Source organism: Elgaria multicarinata, chromosome 16 (genome assembly GCF_023053635.1).
Source record: "Elgaria multicarinata webbii isolate HBS135686 ecotype San Diego chromosome 16, rElgMul1.1.pri, whole genome shotgun sequence".
NCBI classification, from domain to species: Eukaryota; Metazoa; Chordata; class Lepidosauria; order Squamata; family Anguidae; genus Elgaria; species Elgaria multicarinata.
Window position 1 is genome coordinate 12104991 of NC_086186.1, and position 20037 is coordinate 12125027.

The following is a 20037-nucleotide window of genomic DNA, read 5'->3' on the forward strand; positions in this document are numbered from 1 at the left end:
GTAAATGTAAACACGAGTCTTGCAGCACCTTGAACACTAAAATTTGTTCTGGCTTAAACGTTTGTGGACTGTAGCCCATATTTTCATATGCATGGAGTATTATGGAGACTTTCAGATTTATATACGGTTCAGGTGGTGTAGGAAAACTTGTAAACAGAAGGAAATTAAACCCCAAAAGTGACAATCATATTATTAAAAATGGTCATTCACAGTGCAGTTGTTGCTAATAACACAAATGCCATGTCACTAGGTAAGCTAATAAACACATGCAGACCTGGTTTGCACATAATGGCAATTTATGGGTTGTTTAACCCATGATTTATAGTTACAGTGAATGAGTACACTGTTCCCGCATGCTTGTCACTTCTGTTTTGTATCTGGTTTCATAAATAACCCAGAAACGCCCTGTTCCGGTGTTGTGCGATATGAGTCTTAACACGGAATTCTGGGTTGTTGAGGGACAAACAACCCAAAGTTTTAACCCAACAACAAATCATGGGTTCAAGCTCACTCTGGCACAGCTAAAAACAAAAGTCTTTCCCTGTTTGCTGCAAACCAACAAAGGCCCCCAAAAGCAGGCTTCCTTAGACAAGGAATTCCATCAAGGCAATTTAGAAAGTGTCCCAACAGATGTTAAGATATATTGTTATGCAGCTTACTGGTAGGTTAGAGGAACAAATAGTTTCTGTTACAGCACAACCCACAAGGAAACTCCATATCAGGATCAAAATCTTCTTGGCAATTAACATGGTTTGGAACTATCAAGAAAGACAGGAAGAATCACATATAAGATGGCAGAAAGAGAAATGTCATCTAACAAAATGTTTCAAAAGGGAGACCATTTACTTAGGTTCTCCAGTATTGAAAAAAAATACAGCATGGAACTCCCAACAACAGGGGTTTTGTTTTGTTTTAAAGCTAGATAAAAAGCAGCAAGAGAAGCAAACTGTTTATGTGTTAACGTTCTTTCCCTCCTCCGAAGATTGTCTCTTCTGAAACAGGACAACCCCCATTCCTAGGAATGGAAAATAGATTTACTAGAATGATAAATGGGTCATTCCCCATGAGCACAAGTGGTTCCTAAGCAAAGTATTTTCACAGCTGGGCATCCATGTATACAGCACCTCTGTCTCTCTGCACAGAATGGGAACAGAACAATATACAATGGCTTGAAAATCTGATTAAGAGCAGAAGAATCAAGAGAGCCCTAAAACAGTCCGAAAACAAATGTAGCCTTAGTCTGTAATCAGTTATTCCTAGCTTATTGCATTTTAAACTCAATGTTCAATGATTTTCATTCTAGAAATGCCTATAGCGGTCCTGCGGGTAATCGTACCTTCAAAGCAGGGGAGCCTCATATCCGCAGGAGCTTAGCATGGAAGCCATGTTCTTCCTCTGAGCTCCAGCACTATCTGCCTCCCCTCTCCATGATCACCACTAGGATAAAAGGGCCCTGAAACAAACGTGCTTATTTATTTAAGGTATTTATTATCTTGCTCTTCAACCAAAAGGGCTCCTGGAACAGCTTACATGCAGTCAGTAAAACAAGACAGTCCCTGTCTGCAGGCTTACAATCTAAAAAAAGACATAACATACAATGAAAATGGGATGAGAAGGGAAGAGGGGGAAAATAGCCTCCTAGCAGGCCTGGTGGAATGGCCCCAGTTCCCCTCTCATCTCCTGCTGGAATGGCTGCTGATGCTGACAGTTGAAGGAAGAGGAACTTTAAGAACATAAGAAGAGCCCTGCTGGATCAGACCAAAGGTCCATCTAGTTCAGCACTGTGTTCACACAGTGGCCAACCAGCTGTTGACCTGAGACCCACAAGTAGGACACGATGCAACAGCACCCTCCAACCCATGTTCCCCAGCAATCAGATGCAGTAGGCTTACTGCATCTGATACTGGAGGTAGCACAGCCATCAGGACTCATAGCCATTGATAGCCTTCTCCTCCAGGAATGTATCCAACCCCCTTTTAAAGCCATCCAAATTGGTGGCACTCACTACATCTTGTGGTAGTGAATTCCATAGTTTAACTATGCACTGTCTAAAGAACGCCTGCCTTTTATAGAACCTTTGGGGTGGGGGTGGGGAGCTTTCTCTGAAACTCAACTCAGTCCCCATCCAATCGGTTGGGGGCTGGTGCCTGGCTGCCCCTTACGAAATGTTCCTGGTTTGGTGAGTCAAAGACATGCCTCTTTGCGCTGATCCAAACTACTTATGATGTTCTTGAGAGGTACATGAGCCTCATGCATGCAAAACCCTGGAGTCAACACAGTTTTGATAACCCCACATTTTAGGCAAAAGTAAACACACCCTTCCCACTGCCTCGTTTGCTACTTTTTCATCTGCACATAGATAGCTGAGGCTTCAATCCTATACTCATGTACCTGGGAGTAAGATCCATTGAACTCAATGGCACTTCATTCTGAGTAGACATGCATAGGGTTGTGCTATAGATAGGGTCCCCAACCAACTTTTATCTTTTTCGATCTTGTTCCTTATCTTCTTAACTATCTATTTGAAAAGAGAAGGGCAGATTTTTTAGATTCTTCTGCATAATTCAATTACGATGAGTCTCTTTTCTTCCTAACATTTTCTTTCTATGTGAAGGGATGATAGATGCATATTTAAAATCTTCATATTTTTGTCCTAATTTTACTGATTAATCTCTTACACTGTTTTATACTTTGGCATAATAAAAAAAAAATTAAGTTATAAAAAAAAGCAATCCAGTAATAAAATAATTTATATTTGTAAATTGCAGCCTTCTCCAACCTCCTGCTCTCCAGATGTTTTGTACAACTCCCAACATTCCTGACATTGACCATGCTGAAGCCGAAGTCCAAAACAGCTGGAGGGTACCAGATTGGAGAAGGCTGATTTATTGGTATGGATAATTAAAAATTGTAAAAACCTACAGACTGAGAGAGCGTGTGTAGCCTGGAACTCCGAGAGCTGATCAGCCAAGAAAAAAATCCCTGGCAAACCTGGGTGTACATTATGCTACAGGTGGTTATTCTGGTCCCAGAATTTGGCGGTGATCCCTTGAAGCCACTTCATCCTGCTGCCTGCTCTTGAAAGCTAGGCATAATTTCCATCTGAAGTGGCAGCCCCAGGGCATGGGCTGAAGGCACACGAGGCAGTCACCTTGCCAAAACTAAGCAGGTCTGGGTCTGGTTGGTGCTTGGAAGGAAGACCAGCTAGCTGGGAGCCCCATGTATCCACCTTAAGGTTCATGATGGAAGAAGGTGAGATATAATGGTAGCCATTTTGTGCTGGCACCCAAGACAGTTTCTCAAATAGCCAAATATGCTCATGGCCTAAAAATATTGCCTACCTTTAAGCTTTCCCCTCACCCATAAGACCATTAAGTCCAGAGTCTAATATGACCTAACTGTGCTACTGATCTGAAGTTTCTCAAGAGTTGCTATGTGGAGCTTCTCATATTCCAATGTCCTCGCTTTCTCCACCATCCACTTCCTCGGGGAAGAAAAACTGCATTGCCTCCAGAACCTGCCAGTCAATGCAGTAAGGCCAGCTTGATTAGAGACCCTTTGAGGGTGCATAAGAAATCTGTAGCCTAGCTATGTCAGGAATCAGCAATGCTCCGGTCCCATTTTTCTTCCATTTGTTAGTTCCGTAGGTCTTTCACTGAAGGAAAAACCTATTTTGCCTCTCCTAGCAAATGCAGTGAGTTATGTGTGAGAGTGTGAAGAGACAGAGGGAGCCTGCTGCTTTTCACTCACATATTAGCTGACTGGGTGGCAAGGGTGCAGCAGGAGCAAGAAAACAAGGAACCGGATTGTATACATGGGTGCGAGTACGCACGAGTGTGTACACATGTCCACCAAATTGTATACCATGTCAGGGCTGGCCTAGAACCAAATGTCACCCCAAGCTAGAAGTATCTTTGTCCCCCCTCCCCAATTCATTTATTCAGTTATGGAGCCCATGCCACAACTTTAACCTCTAATTTGCAGCCACAACTTTGACCTGTAATTTGCAACCTCTATTTATCCCTGTCACCATGTAAGACAATAAACTTGCATGCTGGGGGCTGTGCAGCTGTATTTATTTGTACTGTATTTTGCCCTAAGAGAGCAATCCTATGGCACCTAGACAGTGTCTGGGTGGGATGGTGGGCATAGGATATTTCAGATTCCTCGATCTGACGTCAGTGGCAGCACTCCGACAATCTAGCTGAAATGCAAAGCAAGGAGAGCGCGTAGGTGCATTTTTAAAAATTATTATGTATTACATTTATATACTGCCCCATAGCCGAAGCTCTCTGGGCGGTTTACAAAAGTTAAAAACAGTGAACATTAAAAAGTATAGAAAATTTAAAACTGTCAAAACCGCAAACAGTATAAAAACAACAGTATCCATTTAAAAACAACAGTTCTGGGGTCCGTTAAAAACAAACAAACTTAGCATTGTTAAATGTTGTTAAACGCCTGGGAGAAGAGAAAAGTCTTGACCTGGTGCCAAAAAGATAACAAGCCTCATCAGGGAGATCATTCCATAATTGGGGGGCCACCACTGAAAAAGGCCCTCTCCCTTGTTGCCATCCTCCAAGCTTCCCTCGGAGTAGGCACTCAGAGGAGGACCTTAGGTGTTGAGTGCAGTGTACAGGTAGGTTCATGTCTGGCTGGCTTGGCAGGTTCCCCTCTCTCCCTCCCTGGTCTGTGTGCATCCCTCCCAGAGCTGTGCACTCAGTGGAAGAGGATGACCATCCCAGACAGAAGGATACTACACAGAGCTTTATTCTGGTCTGGCAGGACTCTCCAGTGTGGTGCCTGTGCACATCACTGTGCCCATGGAGCCCTCTCTCGGCACCTGCCCAGGCTCCTTGCCCAACTATCTTTTCTATTTTCTTTAGGAAGTTTAATTGAAGTTTCTCTTAATGTTAAAAAAATTAATTGTGAGGCTGGCGTGCTGCAAATTATTTTTAATATTACTTCTGGATTCCACATGGTTAAATACGTGATTTGCCATCGGGAGCTCAGACACCACGTCTGCCTTGTACTCAGTTTCCTGGCTACATTACTTGTCTGAGCCTCACCAGTGCCTACTGGGAAATGGGTATTTTGTGACCAGCCACACCTCCCATGGCAGCCATTTTGAGAGTATGACCACAACATACGGTCACGCCCCCTTTCCTTCCTCTCTGAGGTTATGTGTGTGGCCTCAGAGAGGCAGCTGCCATGCTTCTCTCCACACCAGCTGCAAGAAGGAGGGGACAGTGAGCTCAGATTGTAGGCTCCGAGGTCAGAGACAGTGCTATGACCTCGGAGCGAGGAATCTGAACTATCCTATGACCCTCAAGACTCTGTCTAGGGGCCATAGGATTGCTCCCTAAAATATAATATACATTAAAATACATAATAAATACAAAGAAATTTCTAAAAACATTAAATACAACACCATAATTAACACACAACCTCAGCAGCACACTAACTCAAGGAAGACATGGGTAAAGAGAAGAGTTTTTAATTGGTGCCTAAAGCACGTCATATTTGGTGCCTCCTGAATACCAAGGGAGAAGCCATTCCATAAAGTGGGACCCCCAAGGAGGAGGTCTGCTTTCAGGTTGCCATAAGATGGCAATGTGCAGGTCGCGGTATAATCAGCAAGGCCAATTGCTAGACTGGCAGAGCATGCCCATAGAATATACACCACATTGGCTACAGGCCAGGTATAGGAAAGTTTCTTTCCTTAAGATTTTTTTTTTTTTGGATTAATGGTCTATAAATCAGAAAACAGATTTTCATTCTGAGCTGCAGCTGGCATTATTACCAAAGCATGTGACTTTTGCAGGAAGGCACACTAAAGGTGCAATCCTGCACACACTTTCCTGGAAACAAGTCCCATGGAGTTCAGGGGAAGTCACTTCTGCTTTAGACATGCCTTGGATTGTGCTACAAGTCCCCAAAGGGATCGCCTTATTTACTGCATATCTTTTAGAAACCAAAGCTAGAGTGCTCAATGTTATGCCCTCCAGATCGCTTTGGGACATCCAGCACAGGCATTGGGAGGCTTTGGCTACCACAGGCCAAGAGAGCCTATTTCATGAAACCAGACTTAGCCTGAGTAGCTCTTGCAACAGCTATGAAAGAGAGGATAATGTACTGCCAGCTGAAGGAAAGCCAAGCCGGGACTAATTTACAGAAGTCTGATGAAGTTCTTGAAAGGCAATAAATCTCCCCTGGCTACAAAGATGCATGCTGCTGAGGGTCAGGCTTGCGCTATTCCCCTTACTAGAGTAAGCAGTTTTATTTATTGCATAACTGGACAGAACAATCTAATCAGCAATCAGTATTGTAAATCATGGCACAATGTGGGGATGGAGGGCTCTGGGCTAGGCAATGTGCAGAGAGCTGAGTAAGGAAGGCAGATATCCCCCCTGCTCCTTCTCCCCCCTCCCTCTCCAATTCCTGTGCCTAGGAGCATAAATGCAGCAAGCAGTGATGGAGCAGCATTACATGGAGTAAAGATGTGGCAGCCACCATAGCACTGCACTTCTTGCTTCCTTGAGGAAGGGCAAGAGAAAGAGGCTGAGTTCGGACGACACGCTAATCAATGGTTGATTTTCATTGTGCTCATTCATTCCCCCACCCCCTTGATTAGCGTGTCGTCCAAACTCAGATAGCATCTCTTTTGCAGCTCCCATTTATCTTGGCAGTGTTGCTTGCGCTGGGAAAGGTCTTTGTGGATGGCGCCCAAAAGCGATATGCACATCAAAGTAAACCACCTGGTATACATAACGTGGCGACCTGGAGTATGGGTTGAGTATGGGTTATTGTTGAATTGTGAGTTGTTGTGTTATGTGAATCCAGCCCTGCTAGCAAACCATGGTTTGTGAAGAGAACCCACGGGCCCGGTTCAGAAGACACGCTGAGGATGCTTTATCCACAATGAGCCACGGGTGACATTTTGAATATACAACACTGCTCAGGGGTTGCTGGGTCATGACAGCCCAGCCACCAATGGCCTTTTGATGGTTAAACTGAGGATTTTGCGAGGGTTGTTTAATCCACAAATAACCCTTAGTGGGTCAGTTTGCATGCCACGGCAACCCCCAAGTGGGGGTTGCATATTCAAAATGTCACCCGGCACTCATCATGGGTTAAACAAGCTAGGGTGACCATATGAAAAGGAGGACAGGGCTCCTGTATCTTTAACAGTTGTATCGAAAAGGGAATTTCAGCAGGTGTCATTTGTATATATGGAGAACCTGGTGAAATTTCCTCTTCATCACAACAGTTAAAGCTGCAGGTGCCCTGCCCTCTTTCAAATCTGGTCACTCTAGTATAGCTCCTGCACTTTAACTGTTGTGATGAAGAGGGGATTTCACCAGGTTCCTCATATATACAAATGACACCTTCTGAAATGACCTTTTCAACACAACTGTTAAAGATACAGGAGCCCTGTCCTCCTTTTCATATGGTCACCCTAAACAAGATCCAATGAGTTGAGTGTGTAGTCAGAACCAGGTCATGGTTTGTTGTTCAGTTGTGAACTCTAGGTGGTTTATAGTTAACAAACCATTGTTTGTTAGTGTGGCTGGATTCACACAACACAACAATCCACGATTCAACGACAAACCATACTCAAGGTCACTAATATTTCTAAATCTTGCTTGTAAAATTAAGTGATATACATTCATTTAAATTAAACGACACACCTCTCTGTAATTTTATGTTGCAGGATGTCCCATACAAAAACAATCCAATATATACAGAACAAATTACATATGATTAGGTGGTTCATCACTCAAGTACATGTATAATTATGTTTTTAAAAGTACTCCCTGTTGATACATATCTATCAGTGCCAAGTGTTGACATGCATGTACATTTTTATGACATTAAAAGAACTCTGATAAACAGGACAAGAATACCTTATAAAATTATAATTACATGTAATATTTTTCTGAATAATTTATAATTATCCTTCTTGCACAATAAAAAGCTTGAATAATAATAATAAATGCAGCAATTCACCCTAATTGTAACTCAAGAAGGCCATACTGAATCTATTATTTAAGATCTGCCTTCTTAAAATGCATGTTTGTTAGCCAGGTACACAGTCTGGGAGTGAACCTGGTGTCTGTGCTTATCTGTGGAGGTACAGGCAGTATTGGTGTCCAGGTGTACTTTTTACCATCTTAGACTGGTTTGACAGCTGCTGCTCTAGAACAGAAAGCTGCCCTAGCCTTAGCTAGGGTGACCATATGAAAAGGAGGACAGGGCTCCTGTATCTTTAACAGTTGTATCGAAAAGGGAATTTCAGCAGGTGTCATTTGTATATATGGAGAACCTGGTGAAATTCCCTCTTCATCACAACAGTTAAAGCTGCAGGTGCCCTGCCCTCTTTTAAATCTGGTCACTCTAGTATAGCTCCTGCACTTTAACTGCTGTGATGAAGAGGGGATTTCACCAGGTTCCCCATATATACAAATGACACCTGCTGAAATGACCTTTTCAACACAACTGTTAAAGATACAGGAGCCTTGTCCTCCTTTTCATATGGTCACCCTACCTTAGCAATATATACATTGGTTATATCCAGGCTAGATTACTGTAAAGTGCTGCACATTGGGCTGTTCTTGAAGACGGTTTGGTAACTGCAACTGGTACAGAATGTGACAGGTAGAATGCTTGTGAGAATAGGCACTCTGATCATGTTACACCCATTTTGAATCAGTTACATTGGCTGTGTATTTGTATCCATGTGCAATTCAGATACTGGTGTTGGCCTTTAAAGCCCTATAGAATTTGGGATCAGGTTATATTAAAGGCTCCTTGCACCTGCCTGAATGTTGAGATCAATGCCTGAGCCCTGTTCTCTGGCCCAACAAGAGCTCTCAATTGGTGACAGGGCCTTCTTAATGACGGCTCTGCACTTTTACTACACCTTTAGTATGGTTTTATTGCTGCTGGAGTTAAAAAACCAACAACCTTGAAGACGGTTGTATTCCAGTCTACATTTTATCAATTAATGCTTTGTGCTTGAAGTTTTTAGCTGATGGAGATTTTAAACTCACGTTCTTAAATTAATGGTTAAATTGTGATTGCTATTTTTATGTGCTTTAAAATACATAAATGCGCCTTGTGAGGCCAGCGTTTCCTGAAAAGCAGATAATAAAAGTTTGAATAAATAAAATAAAGATAAAATACCATTGCAGTGGTACACAGGGCTGCAAATCCTGCGCACGCTGACTTGAGAGCAAGATCTCTGAGTGGGGCTTACTTCTGAGTAAACCTGCCTTGGATTTGTGTGTGTGGAGGGATGCAACTGGGTTCGGAAAGCGGCACTGAAGCGTCGCCGGCTCAGCCTCGCCTGCTGCAACCCTCTTTGTGCTTTTGAGAGCTCCGGGCATACGGACCGACGGGCGACGGATCGATCCCTTGGTTTCCTCCTCGCGTAGGGAATTTCCTGTGCTCGTCTCCTCCTCCTTAAGGAGGAGCGGCGCCTCCCCTCCCCCCTCCCCCCCCTGACCCGAGACTCCGAACTCCACGTTTTCCTCCGGTTCCCAAGAGGAGGGAGGTGGAGAGGCTGAATCCTTCTCCCGGGTTTTCCCTGCCGCTCCTAGCTCCTGCCTCCGCGTTTTCCTCCCCCCCCCCCCCAGATCCGGGCTCTGAGCTCCACGCTCTTCAGAGCCTCCCCTCCTCCACCGGCCGCCCTCCGCCGCCTCCTCCCTTTCTGGTGGCCGCACTGAGGGAGGGCCGAGCACGAACCGAGGACCCGGGAGCTCGGCCGGGAGCGGCGCGCACTTCTCCCCCCTTCTCCTCAGGCGCTGAGAATGACGGGCCCGGGCCCTTGAGGCGGCGCTGAGGCGAGGCGAGGCAGCCCCATGGAGGAGACGGCGGCGGCGGCGGCGGCTGAGGGACGCGCCCGGCACGGGCCGGAACCTCTGGGTAAGTCTGAGGAGAAAAGGCAGCCCAGGGCGGCCGGGCGGGCAGGCAGGCGGGGGGAAGGGAGAACGAGAGAGCGAGGCAGCGGCGTGCGTAAGGCCGGGGCGAGCGCGCCGGGGCTGGGTTCCTCATGGCGGCACGCTAGGCCCGGGCCTGGCTCCACGCCTCTAGTCGGGCCAAAGTCGCCGTGAGGGAGGCGCACGCGGAGGGCGAGGAGCCCCCGGCCTTCTTCTCCCATCCAAGTACCTCACGACCCCCACGTCCCTTAAGTACCTGCAAAAAGTAGGGGGAGGGGAGGAAAGGACAGGACCCCTCCCTGCCTCTTCTCCCCCCACACACACACCTGGGAGGAGGAGGTCTTTGCTAGCCTCCCTCTTTCCCCGCTGTGCGCCCCCCTCCACCCCCAAAATAATTCGGAGTCCAGGTAGGTCCCGTCTTTCTGCTCACACACAAAAGCCAAGCTGTGCCATACACGCCCGGGTCCTGTGTGCAGCACCGCATCAGCCAGGCATGTGGTTGGTCCCACAGGGGGAGAGAGAGAGAAACACACACACACAGATACGCACAGACACACACACACACACACACACACACACACCGATTGTTCCTGCACAGCTCCCTAAAATTGGAGGTGACTCCGGTTCTGATGATTGCAGCAGAAACACGCAGCCTTGTGGCAGCCTTTGGAGGCGGTTGCAGCAAACATGCATACCTTTTGTGGCACCTCTGAAAGGCTCACAGAAGGGTTGTGGCAAAAGGTTGCCTGGGCTTGAGTGGGCACAATGACACGGAATTGTAGTGGGTTCCTTTATGCTGAACGTGGAGGCTTTTATGCTCAGAGGGCACGGTCAGGGTCACCACGGAGTGTCGCTTGAGGCCTCCGGGGTTTGCCAAGGGGAGTGCGTAGCGGCACATTTTGGTTAAAGGCTGGTTTATGTGTTTGTGGATGTGTGTGCTGCGATTCCTTGTCACTTGGGGGCGTTTCGTATGCCATTGCGACCTCCACAGTTTCCTTGGGAGCGTCAAGGTCCACTCTTGGGCAACACTCAACGCTGATTTATGTGAACTGCCCCCCCTGTGTATGTCATGCTGTGAACATAAGTTCTGTGGCTCTGCTTACCCTTTTTTACAGCCGCTGCCACTGTAGGGCAGTTGTAAAACAACCGTGCAGGTGATTGAGGCACTTTTTGTGTTGATCATTCATGTGTAGGTCAGCCAACCAGCTTGCCCCACACACTTGCTTAGTGAGCACCTTAGGGTCTGCTGTCATGTGTGAACTGGCAGATGGTGACTCTTGGTTTGGACTTAACCATTGAAAAGCATTGTGTCTGAGATAATTCAAAGTGAGATGTGAAAGTTCTATCTATGGTGCTTCATCTGTCCTTGCGTTCATTCATACACACCGCCATTTGATGGTGCAATCATCAGGTGATGGTAAACCAGTCCAAAGTCTGTTCAGGTAATCAAACAGAGAGGTAGTGTACACCTGTTAAGGTGTATTGAGTATGATAAGTCTGTTTTGTGTGTGTTTCCTTGTGAACACCTGTCTTTGAGGAAGCAAGGTTGCTTCTGTTTTCTGTTCAGTAATGGCTGTCATAAAGATGGCTTACTTAGCTTGAAGGATAAGCCCAGATATGCTTGTCTGTACCTGTGGGCCATGGGCAGTGTAAATGATGCTCTTGTAAAACTTCTTGCCTGGAAGAAATTGTTACTTGTTCTGGGTGAGTGGTTAACTGCAAGTTGGCTGTGTGCCTGTGTAGTGAAACCATGCTGCTGTTTTCAGTATCTCTCAGAACTGTACAGAATCAGTGTTCTCAATGATTTGCCTCACTGTGTAAAGTACATTTCAATTGTGTTTCGAATGATGGTGCATTGAGAACACAGTATTCAAACTTATCTTATCCCTGCAGTGCTTCTAGTTGTTCTTGCTGCTTTATATCATATGGGCCTTGCTTTTTCTATCTCTGAAGTGTGCTTGCCTCTGGGAAATGACAGCTCCTCAGCAGTGCCCTTGATGTGAAGAAGTGAAGGCTGCTTAGCAGTTGCTGACAGCTGTAGGAGGAAATGAATGGGCAGTTTGAAATATCCTGTACAGATCGAAGATGGTCTGGGTCTGATCGCTACTAGGTGCTTGTATTTTTCTGCCTGCGTTTGGGATTTATAGTACTTGGGATGGTTATTTGACTTGGGCACAAATATATTCAGCCAGGGTTTGTGTCCGCTATGTAATAGCCATTGCTTTGTAAATTTGTGGGCTCAGCAGAGATTACAGCAAATCTTGCATGCATTGTGAATCCCTAAAAGGGATTCATAATCTGTAGATGTTGTTGTAACATTAATGTTGTGAAGGAGTAACCATGACTGTGTCTCCAACAAAATTGCTTGTTTTCAAGCTACATTTGTGGCTTGAATAGTTGTGATATAACTAAATTTGTGAAGTAGATTGTAGCTAAAAACCTGTATTGCCCTTCTGAGTTCTACAGTTGTGATCATAACAGGGATCGCTAAAGTTTTTATTTAGTCCAGTATCCTACCTCTGCAATCTTTAAACACTTACTAGTGAGCAAGCCTCATTAAACATAGTGGGACTTTCAAAGTAGACATAGGATTGCACTATAAACTACATACAGCGCTTTTTTGGACTAAAAATGTGTAGATTATGAACAAGTCTCAGTGCAAATCCTGGGGATTTTCTTTTTCAGAAGCCTCTGTCCCAACTAGATTATCCTTATTAACATTTTAAAAGCATCCTTAAGATTTATGAAGTACACTTTTTCTGAACATTCATGTGTGTTAAATAGTTTGTCCTTAATAGTCTTTTTTGGCTAGTTGTCTGGAGTTCAGATCTGGCTCACTAGCATTATAACTTCCACCAGTATACTGGAATTTTTCCTTAAAAAGAAAATTGACATTAATTAGCAACCTTCTAATTGTCTGGCTTAGAAGTAGATGTTAAGGGTTACAAATTGATGTTGATAATGATCAATTATATTTGAGTTCATAAATTCAGAATGTCATGTGACTGTGTGAAAGTTTTTCAAATTAGTTAACTGAGATGAATCTTTGAGATCCTCTTTGTTCCAAGACAGATTTAAAGAATTCTGTAGCTTTTTTTCTTGCAGTATCCTCATTGTGTGAAATGAGAAATCACAAACCTTGATGTCTAATGGCCCTAGTGATTCTCTGGCAGGCTTCCATTTTCTAATAAATATGAAGAGTACTGTATCTTCTTTTTAAGAATGCAATCCTTAGCTAGCTCTTCATTTTTCTTGGCTACCTTTACTGTGGTTTCCCTCATTTAGATTGTTTTCATGTCTGAAAGGATCACCATAGTTCTAGGTGATCCCCCCTCCAACTCTCGTTAGTTTTGGATGCTTTTTTGCCAACTTTTGGTAAGAAGTGTTAATGTGTGGATATGGTTAGATACGATGTAGTCTATAGTAACCAAATGTGAATGGATGTGTCTTCTGACAAGTCTGAAACGTTAAGGCTGTCCAGTTGGTATCGTCCTGTGCTCTATTTGATTACTTATAGATGCTTATAGTTTGGAGATCTGTGGCATGTAGTAGGTTGCAACTTCCCTTCTGAAAATTCCTGCTTGTAAGTTTACATGTTGAAAAACTATATGAATTGGCATCTGATTCATATTCTTGAGAATTTAGTTCTAATATTTCAAATGCCTCTCTTCCTCTAATTCAGGGATGGGCAACTTGTGGCCCTCCAGATGTTGGACTGCAACTTCCATTAGCACTAGCCAGCATAGCCAATGGTGAGGGATGATGGGAGTTGCAGTCGAACATCTGGTTGGCTGCAGGTTGCCTACTTCTTCTCTAATTGTAGTAGAGGTAATGTTTGAAAGCATACAGGTAGAGTATGCAAATGCTCAAGTGTTCAGGAGGACATAAAATCAGTGCTCTGTATGTCTATCTGTCCCTCCCTATATTGTACCCTGGCATCATATGTTTTGCAGAATCTTAGATACCTCTCAAAATAAAATGTGCAAGTTAAATGACTTTATGTAAAGTAACCAAATTCTAATTTATTTTGTTCAATGTTCAGCACAAAAATTGTGTGGGATTTATGGCAGGGCTGACTTTGGCAAGTTTGCCGATATTAGTTGGAGGACATGCATAAGACACCAGCATTGTTGGCTTTGTTTTCTCCTTCTGCTGGTACCTGAGGTAAAAATGGAATTGGTTCCCTGTTGTAAGTGATAGTTTGGGATTATTGTTGATCACCATACACTAATCTGCTATTATTTAATAGGTACATTCAATAATATTTTTGAGATAGGTAACAATCACAAGGAGGAAAACAACAATATAATTTAAAAAGAGAAGATAAACATATGACAATAAGATAATGCAACAAAAAATCAATTCCATCATCTATTAAAGGCCTGGGGAAATAAAGAGGTTTTCATTGGGTGACAAAATACATGCAGTTGAGTGTCAGGAGAACCTCTTTGGGAAGAGCATACTTGAGGCAGGGTGCCACAACCAAAAGCTTGCCACTTACCTGAAGTGGGAGCACTTTGAGGAGGGCCTTTGAAGAGGAGCTTCGTGTACAGACAGGTTCATGTGGCTTTAGGTGATCCTGTAGAGAGGTTTATAGGTAAACTGGAAGTGTATGCGTGTTACTCATTGGCAAATGGTTTGTTGTTTGGATTATATTGCTGTTTGTTTGTGGGCAAACGTTCACCAGGAAGCTATCTTGAAATGTTTCTTTGTCACTTTTCACCTTTTGCTTCAGCAGGCTTGAACCTGTATATAATCAGCGGTGGGGGCTGAGATTCAGTTATGTACTTCGCATAATGGGCCCCTGGTATTGTTTGGAGAGTCTTGCTTGCACTTGAGAGTAGCAGCATTGGAGCAAGGGTTCTGTGTCTGTGCTGCTGGGCCTCTTGTAAACATAGCATATTATTGTTCCAGGTGAGCTGCTGCTGGAAAGTTATGAAAAGAGCTTTTCTTTTATGGTGTCTGTCTGGCTTTATAAATGGCTACAAGTCGATCACGTGCATGCTCAATGAGAGGGCAGGAGGCCCTCCCGTGACCCTTGTGGAGGCAGGTGACAGTTTAACTTGGTTCAGTTGCTTGTACCCATTGAGGAACAATAGTAGCTTGCTAAAGAGCAGTCTTCAGTGCTTATTCAGTGGTGAAGTGGCGCAGGAAGCCTGGGCCAGAGCCAGGTGATTACTTGGCTTCAGGGAAGGCTGCTTTTGTTTGTTGGAAACCTTTTGATGCACAGTAAGACGTGTTTCCTTTTGTTTGCACTGCTCTCTCCATTAGCATTCTTACTTCTGAGAATTATTTAGCACATCTTTGGAGATTTGCTGAAGGATCTGGAAAGATATTTCTGAGTCCTTGAAATCCCGTGTTCAGAATTTATGCATAAGAGCTTGTTCCCACAAAAGTGCCTGAAGGCAGGCTCTTCTCCTGCACTTTGGTCTTTCATATAATGTACAATGAGTGATTGGCTTCAAAATTATAAACAAAACTAGCAGCTGTGTGACAAGATCTGTTAATGTGTCTTCTGTTGCTTAGGACAGCCTCTGCTCAAGTGTTTCCCTGCTGGAAGATGCATAGGGGAGACTATATAATTCTCTGATAATGTCGTTCAAGTGCAATCTCAATAAATAATTACCTTGCTGTGATTGAACCAAGCGCTTCACAGATGCAATAAGCTCTTTCCGTTTTAAAAAAGAAAAGAAATATATGTTACCAACACTGAGGTGGTGTCTCAGGCTTCTGAGACCAGTATCAGTTGGGAATATCTTGGCAGCAGCACAAAGAAAAGCTTCAGAGGGTTTTGAACCCTCTGAGAAGTGACTAATTTGGATCGTTGCTCCTGATGATAAGGTTAAGGGGAGTCATTTGCAAGGTGGAAGTCTGGTTGAAATGCCACTTAAAAAGCCACTGAATATTTGGCATTGCCTTGCCATTGGACATTTGGCTCTGCAGCAATTCAATTCTTTGGCTGGTACATGAAGCTCAACATTTGACTTTTGTGCTTCCGCATCAACACACTTTCTTTCTGTATTTTTTTGTCATTATGTTGCCAGATTTTCCTATGAACCTCCCTACTTGCAACTGAAACAGTCCATCCCTGCACTCTGTTTATTCACACTAGGAAATGTCACCAGGTTTCATGACATTCAGGGCAATGTTTGTTCAGGATGGCACTGCTTGCTTTCCAATACTTTTCTTCTAAAACTCAAACGGATGGGTAGAGAGCATTTGAATGAAGAGAAAGGGATCACAGAAGGTTTGGCAGACCATTGTCAGATGACTAAAGGCACTTAAAGACCCAATTGGTTTTGTGTGTTGTGTTTTGGTTTTTCTTGTGCTTGAAGCCTGTGATAGGTGTGCATAATACTCTCTGCCTCTTCCAGCAATGCAACCTAAACTCTTACATATATCAAACATTGTCTTTTGACAGTGGAAAAGGCTTCAATGTTTAATGATACTTTTAAAAAAAGCTGAAAACAGCAGTAGAAAGCATGAAATACACGGAGTTAAAAACTCCCCCAAACATCTACGTAGTCCATCATTTAAAAAGGTCAGCTACAAAATGTCTATGTACATTTTTCACATTCATCATTAATTTTTAAATGCCTCTTAATTCCACCTTTGGAAGTACTTGATGTATTGCTTTGTTATATGGAAATAGCCAACTGAGACATGCTGTAAGTTGGATACTTTTGCCATGATTTCTTAATGATTTATATTATCTTACTGTTCCATACCAGTCTTTTTTTAAAAAAACTGGTAATTGGAATGGGCAATAGGATTGGCTATATGCTGCTGTACTTCATGAAAGAAATCCATATTCTGCTTTCAGAATAAACTATGGGTATTAAACAGTCAAGCAAACTTATTTCATGTGCATATGTGTTTAATTTGTGCAATATATTTCTTCTTAAGTTGGGTGTCTGCTGCAGAGTTAGAATATTTTTGCTTAGATGGAAAATGAATATGGGCTTGGTATGGCAGACGCATAGGAATAAAAGCTATGGGGAAGAGGCAAAAATGATGGTATACACTCAACCCCTGCCTAAGTACTGGATATCCTGTACAAGTTTTCCTCATTGTCATTTTAGAATGGGGAGGGGTATACACAAATTATTGTGCTATAAATAGTAGGGAGAAGGGAGGGGTAAGAACTGAAGAAATTCATTCACAAAACCTATGAAGAATGTGGTATGTAGCTGGTTTAACATGTTCCAATAGTTGTCAATGTAGAAGCAGCCTAGAGACCTTATGTCTACCATTTTAGCCTGCATTAACTATAACTATGTTTCAACAGATAGTTGGAACATATAAACTGAAGAATGTAGATATTTTCAGTGCATAACTTAAGAATATATGCTGTGGATCATGTAGTTAATTCTAAATCCCAATGAAGGCATTGGAAGTTTGATGGTTTGGCTTGCAGTGATGACTTTAGCTGTCCATTTGCTTTTAAAAATTGGATGGATTCCAATGCTAGCTTCAGTTAGTGAAATCATGACCACTCAGAGACAAAAAAATCATTACATTCTAAATGGGCCTCTTCCTAGTCAAACTAATATTTAGTTTTAATTCAGAGTTCACCTACAGACAATCCTTTAATAATGTTTGATTTCATTATGTGATTCTCTTGTGTCTCTTTAGACAAATAAGGCTTAGTTTCTGTAGCAAACACCTACAGTGATCAAAATGAGTTCCAAGCCCTACATTCTTACCTCTTCACCATCAGGTACTTTTATTTTTATTTTCTACAGTGGGCCATTCTATTGCACCTATATGAAGAAAAGCTATTCGTGTTCTCAGTTGTTTCTGATGTGCAAGCTACTTAACCCATAAATTAAATTATTGATAATTTAGAACTCCTGAGTAAGAATCTTTTTATTAGTAAATAATCAAATAGCAAAGGGAACTCACTGCCAATTGCAATATTATGGCAGTATAAGGATTTTGTTGGTAATAACTGTGTAAAGACTAGAGCAGATATTTAGACAAGATATCACTGGTGTGTAATGCATTCTGTCTATGGACATGATTAATCAGGCAGAAAAAATCTTTGTACCTCAGTGTAAAGGGATGTGTGCACACGAAGATGACATGCACGCTATTCTCAAAGTGGTGGGATTCTATGCAAACATGGTAGGCAGGAATGGTGACATCTTTTACCTGCCTAGTGTGTAGAAAAACCAAGTCTACCTGGTGAGCAGGAACTAGAGTCCTTCCTGCCTTTGTTTTCTGTGTAGAGATGCTTGCCTGTTCATATGTGCCTAGTTGTATAATTTCAGTTTATAATATTTATGATATTGATGCCACAGATGTTGCAGTTGTTGCTGGTGTATGATTACAATCATTGAATGTCTTCTGCTTTAAAATGAGTGGTGGTGAAAACCCTCCTTAATTTCTTTAAAACCTATTGCAGTGTAAACCTTTCAAACATTTTAAAATGCCACACACTTCTATATTGCCCTCTTCTAAAAAAAGAGAAACATATATGTTGAATGTTTTGGCTACTTCTTGGAACTAGTATTTTGGAGTATATTCCATTCCTCAGAGTCCACATAGGCCCTTGGTATGTCCTTCTAGTGCATTACTTCAAGGAAAAGAGAAAGTTGTGCTATCCTCACAGCCAGGGTGCATAGGAAGCTGCCTTTAACTGAGTCTGACCACTGGTCTATCTAGCCCAGTATTGTTGAAACTGATTGGTAGAAGCTCTTCAGGGTTTCAGACAGGATTCTTTACTAGCCCTAGCTGGAGAACCTAGGGATTGAAACTGGGGCCTTCTGCATGCAAAACAGGTGTTCTACCACTAAGCTATGATATGTGCTTTTTTCAGTTCACAGGGATACATTTCCATATTTCAAAGCATAATGTGTGAAGCAGCCATGGGGCTTCTTAAGCCAGCCTTCCCCAATGCAGAGCTCTCCAGATATTTCAGTCTACAAAGTCAACCATTCCCACCTAGCATAGCCAATTGTCAGGGGTGGTGGGTGTTGTAGTCAAACAACTTTGCAGGGGTAGGTTTGGATAGGCTTTCTTAAACTGTTGTGCAGGTCCTGCCCTTCCTAGTCTACAAGTCCGGGAGTTGTTGAATCCAGATTAGAAGATTGTTTCAACGTTGCAGTGCAAGTGGATCTCCTGCTCCAGGAATTGAATTTTTAAATTTCAGTTTCCAGGCTGTTACACATGACAGCAGAAGAAAGATCACAAGTGCAGGTAAACATTCTGCTGCTGCATGCAAAGCCCCATCTAGCCCCAGCATGCCTTGCTTAATTAGTTATTGAACGAATGGAACTGCGGCCATTAGCCAATAAAGCAACAGCCCCTTCATGTTCAGAATCTGATAATTTTTTGTCTGTACTGAAGGCAGCAAGGCTTCCAGAGCTGCCCATTTGTGATCTCCCTGGGGAGGCCTTCGATCCAGCCTGTCTGCTGCCCAGCTGCAGTGGGGCCTAGGATGGAGGAAACAAGCCATGAAGCAGACAGCCTGCAGTGACCTGCTTGAGGTTCCAGGCCATGAGGTCAATGTAGAGGTCAATCTCTGGGCAGTCTTTGGCCCTTGTTTTGCAGCTGCCCCTACTGAACCTGGCCTCTCTTGTTTGCTTCTCCAAGGGCTGAAGTTATAGGTGTTGCTTGTAGCTTATTTGGATTGATTCAGTTATTTAGCCTGCCTTTGCCATGGATGCTTTGAAGTTGGTAATGTTTTTTTTTAAAAGTCCCCAGTAATAATTGCTTTTCCCTGGTTGCTCATTGGTCTGGAACAGGCATTTACCTTCAAACCCCACAAATGTATGAAGTAGCCACACAGAATACTAAAATTAGAGCTGGCTCAAATTGTTCCCAAATCTCAACACTGTTCTTCATCCCCATCTTTCTCCTCCTGTCCTTATTTCAATAGTGGGAGCTGAAATATTTTTGGAGCAAGTCTTGTTTTACACAAATGGGCAGAGCTAGTTTTGTAGCACAGTCTTGCTGTATGTTCTTTATATCCTCCTAAAATAGATAGCAGATATTTGCTGCTCAGAGCAGGGAAGGATTTATTGGATGTAGTGAATCTTTGTGAGACTAGGCTTTATAATTCTGTGTTTTTAAAATGCTTGGAGCAATGACTCTG

At 43.2% G+C, this 20037-nt stretch overlaps 1 protein-coding gene across 3 annotated transcripts in view; it reads left to right on the forward strand.

The window, feature by feature from the left end:
- Positions 1-9819: 9819 nt before the first annotated feature.
- The window catches only part of ZNF609 (zinc finger protein 609), an 85300-nt gene continuing 75082 nt past the window's right edge, over positions 9820-20037 (forward strand). For all 3 annotated transcript variants that reach the window (XM_063142859.1, XM_063142858.1, XM_063142860.1), the window contains exon 1: positions 9820-9924. The gene's annotated coding sequence lies outside the window, so the exon portion shown is untranslated. The remainder of the gene's footprint in view (positions 9925-20037) is intronic.